At 45.1% G+C, this 13408-nt stretch overlaps 1 protein-coding gene and 1 pseudogene across 2 annotated transcripts in view; both read left to right on the top strand.

The window, feature by feature from the left end:
- The first annotated feature begins 4247 nt into the window (after positions 1-4247).
- Positions 4248-6026, top strand: LOC310798673 (tetranectin pseudogene; annotated as a pseudogene). The gene is made up of 2 exons: positions 4248-4257; positions 5633-6026. The product of its transcript is annotated as a tetranectin pseudogene (transcript).
- A 3331-nt stretch (positions 6027-9357) lies between these two features.
- mdm2 (MDM2 proto-oncogene) overlaps positions 9358-13408 on the top strand; it is a 27617-nt gene continuing 23566 nt past the window's right edge. Inside the window, exon 1 of the mRNA XM_083652500.1 lies at positions 9358-9446. The gene's annotated coding sequence lies outside the window, so the exon portion shown is untranslated. The remainder of the gene's footprint in view (positions 9447-13408) is intronic.

Here is a 13408-nt window from a genome sequence, read left to right as displayed (position 1 = left end):
AGGGTAGAATTGCCCTAATTGCCCGAAGGCTGATGATGTCATCAGTGATGATGTCATCAGTGATGTCATCAGTCTGAGGCTCACAAGGGAGAGGAGAGAGAGACTGAGGGAGAGGGAGACTGAGGGAGTGGAGAGGGAGAGAGACTGAGGGAGATGGAGAGAGAGGAGAGGGAGAGACTAAAGGAGAGAGAGGGAGACATTGTGCACATGCCAATAGGGCAAGCAAGGCCACGCAGCAGCTGAGCTGGGGGCGAGGCCGCGCAGCAGCCGAGCTGCGTATGCAAGCTGCAGGGCCAGCTCAGTGAGCTGCAGGATGGGCAGCAGCTGAGCTAGTGAGCCTAGGAATCGAGCGTGTGTGATGCCTAGTTATTAATCTAAAATAGCCTATATTTAAACATTTAGGACATGTCGTACTTTGTGTGAGGATAAGAAATTAATACAAAATGTCATGAATTTGCATAAGGAAATGCTGGATCTCAAGATAGTAATGATAAAGAGTCGTGATAAAGTGAGGTACTTAAGAAACACTTTCATGTCACACCATATGACAATTTTAGGGACTGATAAAACAAATTAGTGAAAAAAGTCATATTCCAATACCACATATATTTTTGGAAATCTAAGAATCCGTATTACACAACTCTTATCACTTTTATGTGCAATATTTGAAGTAAAGAAAAAGTACTTTTTTCAGGGCCCTATGCCAACCACCCATATACACATACAGTAGATGCCGCATGACTTGGTGGATCATACATCAACGTCGGCTCCATGTTGGAGGGGGCAACCACAGCCACAGGGCAACTCTCAATTTTGCTGCATTCGACTCAATGAGAGATCAAAGAAAGGAGGGGAGAATTGGCCAGCGAGAGAGACATTCATTCCTCATTTGGTATTTATTTAAATTATTTTCTGTATGAGAATCGAAGCTTATTTTACCATTTTAATGTGTTGAATCAAGGTTGCAAGAGATGTGAGCCAATAAAGCATGAATACATTGAATGGTTTGGTGTTGGTTGTTCTTGGTGGTTTTGGTTAGTCTATGTTACTGTGGTAGACTCTGCTGTAACAAAGGAGGAGGTGGTAGGGGAAAAAGTAGATTTAATTTATTTTGTCCAAAAATCAGCCTCCTCAATGCTCCTGAATCTGACAACAGGCTGTATGAAGCAAGTAGGCTACAACACATCCAGGATGGTAGTAACTCTTAACATTTGGCATGTTGATAGTGTCTGACAGACACTATCCTTTAGTTAGGACCTAAAGGATCCTCCCTCCCCCCCTTTCCTCTGCTCCACCTGTCTGCATTAGTGCACTCCCCAGCAGAGCCCGTATCAGGCTAGATGAGATTCTGGAGCGTGGGATGTAGGGCTGTCAAAATAGCCCCAAAATCATATTCGAATATTCCCTCTAAACAAAACATATTCGTTTGAATATATTAAAATACTAAAATAAATAAAAATTATTGTTGGCAGACCAATACAACCAGAGAGCTTATATAACTACTTGGTGTATTTATTTGAACATAAACTTTTTTTTATTTCAACATGAACATTGTTTCCCCCACCATATTTATTCAGTCAATAATACAGTAGTAGCCTACACTTTTGTACTGTTTTTAAATACCAGAAATGATTATTATAGACAAATAGACACAGCTTCTGCTTATATTGGTTTTTAGTGTGTTTACTGCATCATGGAAGCTATTGAACTAAAACAGGAATTTTCCACAAAAATATTAATATAAAATACAAGAAGCACTAAAATCGACAAACAAGTTAGAGCTACGTTACGTAGCTACAGAGAATACATTTGCCGTTACCGTTATGTTACATTACATTGAAGGTTATACACGGGAAGATTACTGGAACAATTGCATTACACACAACAAAATGTGACAACTTTTCATAAACTTTCAAGGATTTGAACAATTCTATGAGTTTTACAGGCCTGGAAAACAAGATTTTGAAATCCCATGACTTTTCCAGGTTTTCCATGGCGGTGGGAACCCTGACTTAAATGTTTCTCTCTTCAAGTCTCCTTTACAACCAAAACCTTTACCACAGACTGATCAATTACATTGTTTACTCTCTTGTGTGGACTATCGTGTGTCTCTTTAAGGATCCTTTACGACCAAAACCTTTACCACAGACTGAGCAATTAAATTGTTTATCTCCTGTGTGGACTATCATGTGTGTCTTAAAGTTTCCTTTATGACTAAAACCTTTACCACAGACTGAGCAATTAAATTGTGTATCTCCTGTGTGGACTACCATGTGTGTCTTCAAGTATCCTTTATGACTAAAACCTTTACCACAGACTGAGCAATTAAATTGTTTATCTCCTGTGTGGACTACCATGTGTGTCTTCAAGTTTCCTTTCTGACCAAAACTTTTACCACAGACTGAGCAATTAAATTGTTTATCTCCTGTGTGGACTATCATGTGTCTTTTCAAGTGTTCTTTATGACCAAATCTTTTACCACAGAGTGAGCAATTAAATTGTTTATCTCCTGTGTGGACTATCGTGTGTCTCTTCAAGTCTCCTTTCTGACCAAAACCTTTACCACAGACTGAGCAATTAAATTGTTTATCTTCTGTGTGGACTATCATGTGTCTCTTCAAGTATACTTTATGACCAAAATCTTTACCACAGACTGAGCAATTAAATTGTTTATCTCCTGTGTGGACTACGATGTGTGTCTTCAAGTTTCCTTTCTGACCAAAACTTTTACCACAGAGTGAGCAATTAAATTGTTTATCTCCTGTGTGGATTATCATGTGTTTATTCAAGTCTGCGTTACGACCAAAACCTTTACCACAGACTGAGCAAATACATTGTTTATCTCCTGTGTGGATTATCATGTGTTTCTTCAAGTATGCTTTACGACCAAAACCTTTACCACAGACTGAGCAAATACATTGTTTGTCACCTGTGTGGACTATCATGTGTCTCTTCAAGTATGCTTCATTAGCAAATATTTTACCACAGACTGAGCAGCTGAAGTTTTTCTTCCTTGGAACGTCACTGTTTTTCTGTGAGCCTATACCTGACTGAAGTTCACTAGTTTCCACCCATTCATCATCATTGTCTTCAGTCTCAGAAGAGTCTGAAGTCTTGTCATCACTAGTTGGTTGTGAATTAGTAGCTAGATGTAAGTATATACAGTTCCTGGCTGGCTCTGATACTCCACAGTCCTCTTCATCAGCTTCTGTTTTCATCTGTTCAGTTGAGCAGGTGGCTACAGGCTCTGCATCTCTGTTCTCTTCAGTTTGGCTTTGATGAAGCTGTGAGGACTGAGGTTTCTCTTCCTCCTCTTCACTCTTCACAGGGACAACAGAGAATGGGAACATGGTGATATCAGCCTCCTCCAGCCGTTGAAGCTGCTCTCCCTCCTTACTGATCCAGAGTTCCTCCTGTTCCTCTTTAATGTCTGGGGGCTCTGGTCCCTCCTGAAGCTGCTCTCCCTCCTGACTGATCCAGAGTTCCTCCTCTTCCTCTTTAATGTCTGGGGGCTCTGGTCCCTCCTGAAGCTGCTCTCCCTCCCTCCTGATCCAGAGTTCCTCCTCTTCCTCTTTAATGTCTGGGGGCTCTGGTCCCTCCTGAAGCTGCTCTCCCTCCCTCCTGATCCAGAGTTCCTCCTCTTCCTCTTTAATGTCTGGGGGCTCTGGTCCCTCCTGAAGCTGCTCTCCCTCCTGACTGGTCCGGGGTTCCTCTTTAGTGTGTGGAGGCTCTGGGTCCTCCTGGTCGAGACTGGGGCTCCACTCCTGCTGCTCAGCGGGAACTAACAGCTGCTGGAGGTCTGGAGGCAAGGCTTCTCTGTGTAACCGCACAGCGTCCAGCAGTTTATCTTCATCACCCGCAGTTAGGTGCTGCTTCACCACAGCTCTCAGCTTCTGGACTTTAGACATTTTAATTTTCACACAGTGACAGAAACTTTTCCTCCTGAACTTTACTGACAGACTTCCTTCAAAGCTCCAATAGCTTCACAGCTAACGTTAGCTTCACAGCTAAACCATACATCTGAGTCCAGTGAGTCTTCTTCCTCTGATCAACGGAGCCCTGGTTCCACTTCATATATTCGTGATAATATCGTCCGCACATACGAGTCTTCTCTTTGTAAATTAAACTTCTTAAAGTATTATAAACGGGAAATAGGCTAGTATGCTACTGCTAGTGCTAACGTTACTCTTTGTTGTGACAAGAACGTTTGCATGATGGGAGCTTCAAGACGTCACCCAATACCCAGAATGCCTTGCGGTAAGAGATGCGAGCGGGGTCGGGGGGAGGGAGGTGATGGGGGAGGGGCGCAGTGAGAACCTGGTGAGAACGATTATATGTACAGTCTATGGTGAGAACACAACAAAACTGCTGCCTACGCGTGTGTGTGTGACGTGTGTGTGTGTGGGTGTGTGTGCGTGTGTGCGTGCGTGTGTGTGTGTGTGTGTGTGTGTGTGTGTGTGTGTGTGTGTGTGTGTGTGTGTGTGTGTGTGTGTGTGTGTGTGTGACACGTTGAAAATAATACATAGTATTACACTAATCGACTGTTAGACGTTTTAAAAACAGTAAATGCATGATCAGTAATAAGATTAAAATACTGTGATAAAGTTTTAAAAGATCTATGGTCATAAAAAAAACTATAAGATGTCAAAATGGTTAAAAACAGTAAGAATTCATATCCTGTTATCAGGGGTAAAAATGATAAAAGGTGTTCAATTCATTTGTTGTTTATTTCATCATTTATTTGTTAATAGTTGAGCTAAAAAGAGCATTATCAGTGATCTGCAATGTACCCTGCCTTAAGCTCCCGCCCTGTGGCCAAAGAACACCATCCCAACCGTGAAGCATGGAGGTGGAAACATCCTTCTTTGGGGATGCTTTTCTGCAAAGGGGACAGGACGAATGCACCGTATTGAGGGGAGGATGGATGGGGCCATCATGTATCGCGAGATCTTGGCCTTCCCTCAATGAGAGCATTGAAGATGGGTCGTGGCTGGGTCTTCCACAGGGCCGCTGCTGGCCATTTGGGTGCCCTAAGCGTAATTGTTTTGTGGTGCCCCCCCCCCCCCCCCCCCACCTGTCTGATACTAGTGTATCTCACATTACATTACATGTGGCAAACAAACAATTGTTAGAATTACTGTACATGTCAGCAAACAAGCGATTGTTAAACTGTACATGCAAGCAGGGGCGGACTGGGATCATAATTCAGGCCAGGCATTAGATACCAAGCAGGCCAGGCCAATACGGGCTGATGTGTGTGCCGGCGTCCGAAGGGCGGCGGCAAATTTTTTGGGCTGTTTGAAGCCCAATTTGGGCCATTTGAAGCCAGATTTGGGCTGTTTGAAGCCAGATTTGGGTCGTTTGAAGCCCGATTTGGGCCGTTTGAAGCCAGATTTGGGCCAGTTGAAGCCAGATTTGGGCCGGTTGAAGCCAGATTTGGGCCGTTTGAAGCCCAATTTCGGCCGACTCCAATTTTACAATGAGATGCACCCACTTTAACCCTGAATAAAGTAATAAAGAGGTCAGGATGGAGCGAGGGATGTGGCTGGGATTCATTAGCCGGGATAACAGCATGGAAGTGGTGGTGGTGAGGAGAAAGGACAGCACTCACTTCTCACCTTCCTACCTTCAGTTTGCTTGAGAGGCACCAAGGTCCTGGGCAAGTGTTTCCTGGCCGACCCGGTGAAGAAGAGCTACCACGCAGCCATTAACGACTGCATCGCCATGGGGGGCAGCCTGAGCACGCCTCTGACCGGATACGAGAACGACCAGCTCTACAGCTACGTGTGGCAGAGCGTGGGCCCTGAGGAGCACATCTGGCTGGGTGTCGACGACATGGTGACAGAGGGCCAGTGGGTGGACCAGTCGCCGTGCGCTTCAAGAACTGGGAGACGGAGATCACCCTGCAGCCGGACGGGGGCCGGGGCCAGAACTGCGCCGTCCTCTCCAGCACAGCCAACGGGAAGTGGTTTGATGAGAGCTGCCGTGCGGAAAAGGCCTCCGTCAGCGAGTTCAACATCGTCTAGGGGTCACAGCTGCTTTGCTCTCCTTACTAAATCTCTGACTATACACACATCCCACTAGCCACTGCCACCACCCACATCCCACTAGCCACTCCCACCACCCACATCCCACTAGCCACTTCCACCACCCACATCCCACTAGCCACTCCCACCACCCACATCCCACTAACCACTCCCACCACCCACATCCCACTAGCCACTCCCACCACCCACATCCCACTACTCCCACCACCCACTTCCCACTAGCCACTCCCACCACCCACATCCCACTAGCCACTCCCACCACCCCTCGAATCCTGACTCTCTACCTACCACCTTCCTATCCCTAGCTACGGACCCTTTTTCCTCCCCCCTCCTTGCACCCCCCCCCCCCCCACACACACACACACACACACTCTACCACCACCCATATCCCCCTAGTAATTGCCCCTACGCACCCCTCAAATCCCGACTCTCCCACCTCCCTATCCCTACCTAGCTATGGCCCCTTGCACCCCACCCCACCACCACCTCACATATCCCCCAATAGTAATTGCCCCTACGCACCCCTCAAATCCAGACTCTCTTCCACATTCCTATCCCGAGCTACCTAGCTACGGCCCCTTTTCCACTAAACTCACTAAACGTGACTGAGTGTCCCTGACTTTTCCATCTGACCCCAGCGGGGCCACGGGATGATTCGTGTGACTGCATAGCCTAAGTTAAAACCATTGGAAGGTCATATTTTACATATACAAAACAAACCAATTAAATGTGTTCTGATAAAGTGATAGCGTGTTTCAATACAGATAGTCATGGAATTCTGGACCAAATCATAATCTCACAATAAACTCTTTTCAGATTTGGGTTTTTACAGAAAAAATCACATCAAACGGAGGTCCGTGGCCCTAATGTGGACTAGGGTCCTTGAAAAAGGTTGTGATTTAGAGGAAAACACTAATGGATGGCTTGTCTTTAATAGCATGTATATTTTTTATTTTCTAATGTTCCAAATATCTGCTGATCCATTCAATTAAAAAAAACGTTTTCTTTTTTAACTGAACATATAATTTGCTTTTTAAGCCATTCTCTCATGTCTCTCTGTTTCTAGGACTGAAATTAGGATTATCAGGTTGTGCTGCTTATATTGTATTACACTATTCACTTGAATCTGAAATGAGATTTTATTTTGAAATGCCACATCAGAATGACATGAAACTTTCTGAGAGCCACAGTGATCTGGTCCTGTCATTCTGAAGTGAAATGATTCTGTGGAAGCGGAGGGTTTCCTTTTAATATGAATCTGAAATGAGGAAAAATCTCTCCCTCACTGGCCAATTCTCCCCTCCTTTCTTTGATCTCTCATTGAGTCGAACGCAGCAAAATTGAGAGTTGCCCTGTGGCTGTGGTTGCCCCCTCCAACATGACGCCGACGTTGACGTATGATCCACAAAGTAATGCGGCATCTACTGTATGTGTATATGGGTGGTTGGCATAGGGCCCTGAAAAAAGTACTTTTTCTTTACTTCAAATATTGCACATAAAAATGATAGAGTTGTGTAATATGGATTCTTAGATTTCCAAAAATATATGTGGTATTGGAATATGAATTTTTTCACTAATTTGTTCTTATCATCACACAAAGTACGACATGTCCTAAATGTTTAAATATAGGCTATTTTAGAGTAATAGGCATCTCTACACACGCTCGATTCCTAGGCTGGCTAGCTCAGCCGCTGCCCATCCTGCAGCTCACTGAGCTGGCCCTGCAGCTCGCATACGCAGCTCGGCTGCTGCGCGGCCTCGCCCCCAGCTCGCCTGCTGCGTGGCCTTGCTTGCCCTATTGGCGTGTGCGCAATGTCTCCCTCTCTCTCCCTCAGTCTCTCCCTCTCCTCTCTCTCCATCTCCCTCAGTCTGTCTGCCTCTCCACTCCCTCAGTCTCACTCTCCCTCAGTCTCTCTCCCCCTCTCTCTCCTCTCTCTCCCTCTCCCTTGTGAGCCTCAGACTGATGACATCATCAGTGATGTCATCAGTGACATCATGACTGAACTATAGCCTCAGCCTTAGGGCAATCAGCCTTAGGGCAATTAGTCTGCCCTAATTAAAAAAACAGGCTCCGTCAGGTCACCCGCACGGGCCCTCTTTACGCCACCTGAAAGTTTCAGCGCGATCGCACATAAAAACGGCATAGCTGTGGCCGGACAAAATTCTTGAAACAGACAGAGAAACAATCTAACAAAATGCTTGTGACTCTTGCACTATTTTCCATTGTGTTCCATTGGGATTTTTATGATTTATCACTAAAAAACTTTTTTATTGTCACCTTTATTGCCAATTTTGACTGTCACGCCATATTATATAGTGTCACACCATATGTTGAACCACACCTAACCACAATGTATCAATACAATAACATGCATTATATGCATTTAACATTTAAATAGGACAGTGGAGTAGGTAAGCATGCACTAAGTGTGACAAATGGAGTAGGGCAGTATCATTGATTGGGCAGTATGGACTTCCCTGAGTGGAGTAAGTATGAATCTTTTTTCATGTGATTATAGACATGGAAAAAGTGTTAAAAAGGTCAAAACATACATTACATGTATTAGTTATAAAATGCAAGACATGACTAATAAATCGTATGAAGTGACGAAAAAACTGTCACACCACATGATAGTCTCACACCATGAAGTTTCATCCACCTTGCATAACATTGTGCCTTGTGGTTAAACGCTAGCATGCTAACAACACACCCATTGCAATATGGTAGCCTACTGTAGCATAGCTTTCCAACTTGTCATGTTTCTTATAGTCATGATGTCGGGGACTAAATATAGATAAATTGATTTATTCTATTATGCAAACCCAATGAGTCCTCTATAAGTTTTGTAGCTCTTTTTGCAACTGCTGCGCCTGTTGCTTAATGCACTTTTTATATTCTTTTTTTTAAGTTTTGTTAAATGTCCATTTTATTCTCTTATTTTATTTTTATTTTCCTGTCTACCTTTATGTGAAGCACTTTGAATTGCCTCTGTGTATGAAATGTGCTATACAAATAAACTTGACTTGACACACACACACACACACACACACACACACACACACACACACACACACACACACACTTCTGTAATTGCAGTTTAATTCAGATCAGATGAATTCAGTCTAGCCTAGCCAGGTCATGTCTGGACTAGTCTCGCAGTGCCAGTGATCTACTCTCCGTCGCTGGAAGCTTGATGACGTCGACGGTGGTTCTGACTGACTACGGTTATGTCTGGACTTGTTGTTCCTGAAACAGCTGACAGCAGTCTGTTTATGATGAGTAGTGACGTCATCAAACAGCGCCTGACTTATCAATCGGACTGACTGACGGCTAGCAGCTAACGTTAGCAGCTCCATGCTCCAGACCAGAGAGCAGCCCAGAGACACACACACCGACAGGTATGTTCGTTCATATGAACCTGTGGGGATTTAACTCCAGAGAAGCTGTCTGAATCCCTCACGCTGAGGCAGAGACAGCCACTGCGGTGGTAGCTTTAGCTCCAGGCTAACAGCAGCATGCTAACAGGCCGCTGGTGCAGCCTCGGCCTCTCCCAGGCAGTAGACAGGCCGAGTAGCTTCACAGCCTGACAGCTTTTTATAACTTCGAGGTTTACACTTCACTGCTTCACTCACTGCCTTAAAGCTTTTATTTATTTATAACTTTCACTAACTCCAGGCTCCAGCTTTACACACGGTTAAGCTGTGTTTTTGTTTGACTCAAGATTCAAGAGATTCAAGATTTTTATTGTCACTCCGTAGTACAAGTATCACGTGTGGAATTCTTGTGCTGTAGACTCCGTTACAACATAGTGCAAAAAATAAAAAATAAATAAAAACAAGAGGCAACAAGCAATAAAGCAGTAAGACACGCCACAGTCACTCTTAAGTCATCTCCCCCCCCCCCCCCCCCCCCCCTTGAGTCATTTAGTCCATTGGCCACACGTTTATATTTTTGTCTTTCTACATGTCTCTAGTTTATATTTTTGGTATGATAACCCTTCCAATCTTGCAGTTTATTGATTCATAATGTTCCTTGGACTTACTTCCGGTGTTGTTGCTACGCAACGCTGGGGGTACGGGGCTCCCTCACTTATGGGGGACGCCAAGCTCAATGCAAAAACCTCTCCGTTTTAAGCTTCTGGCATACTCTTCGCGCGCATAGGGCGCACGGCGATTATGACGACATCGCACGGGGCGTGTCGGGGGGCGAGGCCTGAGCGCAGCGCGGCGCGTCCATGGAGATTTTTCTATCAGCGCGTCGGGTTTGCTGCCTGTGCCTGTGAGATCTCTGTGGTAGGCTATCAGCGGATATCTGCTGTGATTGAGTCCTCACCGTCGTAAAGTCGCCTTCAAAGCATGCTGTTCGATTATAACGAACTAGTTGTGTGGCTTAGCCTTCCCAAATGTGGAGGGGTCGTTTTTTATAATTTAATACATAGAATTGGGAAAGTTACATTCAATTTCATTCAGACTGCCTGGAGCCTGGAGCTGCGCACTGAGTATGTTCTGTTTTGGCCCGCGCAGAGTGCGCGCGCCCTCCTCTGAGCCCCGCCTCCAGCGCGTGCGCGAAGAGTATGCCAGAAGCTTTACTGTTGTCTTGCTTGTCTTGCGCCGACTGCTATAACATGACTTTAGACCTGTTATGAATCAGTGGGGTCTTTTGCAGTTTTGCCAACTCCTTTCCAATTCAAGTAGCTACTAGGACTCGCTCAAAAAGTTGCTAAAAGGCGCTAAATCACGTCATACCCTCATTTGCATATTGGTGACAATATCAGAATATACATGTGCTAGGCCTCTGTTTGTTTCTCTGTCTGTCCCACTATGGCATGATCAGTGATGTCATAAATCCCACTGTGACATCATCAGTGATGTCATAAACCACAGATGACATCATCAGTGATGTCATAAACCACTGTGACATAATCAGTGATGTCATAAACCACTGATGCCATGTCAGTGATGATGTTATCAGTGATGATGTCATCAGTCTGAGGATCACGAGAGAGACTTGGGGAGAGTCTGAGGGAGGGAGAGAGGGGGGAGAGACTGAGGGAGACGCGCGCCAATAGGGCAGGCAAGGCCACACAGCAGCAACCTGTCTCTGTCTCAGCAACACGCTCTAGCGAGATTTAGCAACAGGAACTTATGTTGGCAGGGAGCGATTAGCTCAGTCCTCCCCAGGTCATCCAGCTGTGTCTATGTATGGTCAGTCCTCCAGGCCCCAGGTCATCCAGCTGTGTGTATGTATGGTCAGTCCTCCAGGCCCCAGGTCATCCAGCTGTGTCTATGTATGGTCAGTCCTCCAGGCCCCAGGTCATCCAGCTGTGCCCATGTATGGTCTAGGGATGGGCATTTTAACCAATTTAAATACTTGAGTATTGTCCTTCTATTATGAACGAGTAATCGGGTACTCGCTGGGGGGGGTTCCGTGTGGAAACACACGCTTAACCCAAGTTTGGCTATGTTAAGCAGTTAATTTCGAATATCTATTACTATGGTAATGACAGAGCAGGGGTAATCTGCTGTGTATGGGGCTGTTCACACATAACGTTTGCATTTTTGCATAGAAAAAGTGCTACCTGTAGCACTTTTTGTGAGGAGCGGGACCATTAGGTGATGTTAGCTGCAGCTGTCCTACCTCAGATCTCCGGTGGTTGGATGGCATTGGTTAGCACTTCGTTCGAGCAGACTTGTGAAACAAGCGAAGGCTCATTTCCAATAGACCAAATCAGCGGGATGTTTACATTTACTTCCGGGTACCCCTGAGGTCCACACATTATAATGGCGGTGGACGGCACAAACTGACATGTTGAAGACAAAAACAGACAAAGAAGACAAAAATGGTTCGTCCGTGTTGTGTTGTTGTTTAATATCATTCATAACAACACTTTCACTAATGTTAGTGGAGACCAGACTAGCTAATTTACCTGTTGGACCAGACTAGAGTAGACTTGAAGCTAAATTAAATTGACCTGGCGTCAGTAGCTCTGTCTGTACCAGGCTCTTTCTCGCCGAGAAGAGCCTGGTGACGCGAGGTTACTCTGTCTGTAACGTAAAAAAACAGCGAGTTTGACAGACAAACAAACTTTATTAGCTAGCTAACACTACATAAAACAAACACAGAAGAAAGGCTAGATACGTCGGACAAGCATGTTTACCAACCGTTTAACCATTTAAATTGAAAGTAGTCGGCCGAAAACAACGAGAGGGTTTGACAGCATTTATATGACAACACGCACATTTAAACCTGCCGCCTTTCCCAAGTGGTACCCGGAAGTAAATTTGTTTACATGGTGACGTCACGGTGATTTGGTCTATAGAGAGCCGCAGGGATGACGTATTTTTGTAGTCAGAACGCGGAAGTCCCGGACTTCCTGGTTCTTCACTGTTTCTGTCTATGGGATTTTTGAATGGGTTTTTGCCGCGATGCTTCAAATAAGGTCTCTGGGCAAGGCAAGCTTAACCAAACGCGAACCAGAGTTCAGTTGGATAATCTTCACACATGAAGACCACTTTCATGAGTTTGTAGCGTAAATGTGAGCCCTAGAAGTAAAAATCTTGAGCTAAGCTAATCCAGAACTACACACTGTCGCATAGGCTTCCACGTCACGTCAGCGCTCAACCTGGACTGTTGTTGATGTGTGCACTGATTACCCCGGGCTGAACGGGCTGAACCAGGTGAGGGAAAGATAATTTCCGTGTTCGTCCTTTGAAGTGGTGACGTTATTGACGTATATATCCCCATCGACTCAACAGTGTAGTCTCATTTAGCCGTTTGCTAGCTAGCCGCCCTTTTAACGGCACGTAAAAGCTTCAAAACTCATGAAAGTGGTCCTCATGTGTGAAGATGACATTACTAAACACTGGTTCGCGTTTGATTAAGCCAGCGTTGCCCAGAGAGATTATTAGAAGTGTCAATGCATTGCAGTGCGTGTAAATCAACTGCTCAGCAGCCTGACTGCCTTAGGGAAAAGAACTGTTACTGAGACGGGTGGTGTGTGATTTGATGCTCCGGTAGCGTTTTTTTGGAAGGGAGGAGTGAGAACAAGGTATGGGCTGGTGTCTTTGATGATGTTCTCGGCTTTCTTCTTACAGCGAGTGGTAAAGATGTTATGGAGATTTGGAAATTCTGTGCCGATGATTTTAGCTGCTGTCTTCACAGTCCTCTGTAGCCGTCTGCAGTATGGTCAGTCCTTCCCTGGTCACGACCCCAGGTGTTTCTTGCCTTGTCTCTTTTTCCCATGTGGTTGATCTTGTGTACTACACCCAGGCTGAGAAACACTCATTGAAATCATTTCACCAAGGCTCTGAAGGCTGATGTGCATCTGGGAGACTGTAAGGCCATACAAGTTCCGTTTTCC

The sequence above is a fragment of the Poromitra crassiceps genome (assembly GCF_964638095.1).
Source record: "Poromitra crassiceps genome assembly, chromosome: 2".
NCBI classification, from domain to species: Eukaryota; Metazoa; Chordata; class Actinopteri; order Beryciformes; family Melamphaidae; genus Poromitra; species Poromitra crassiceps.
Note: the sequence above shows the minus strand (reverse complement) of the source record. Positions and strands in the feature narration are given on the sequence as shown.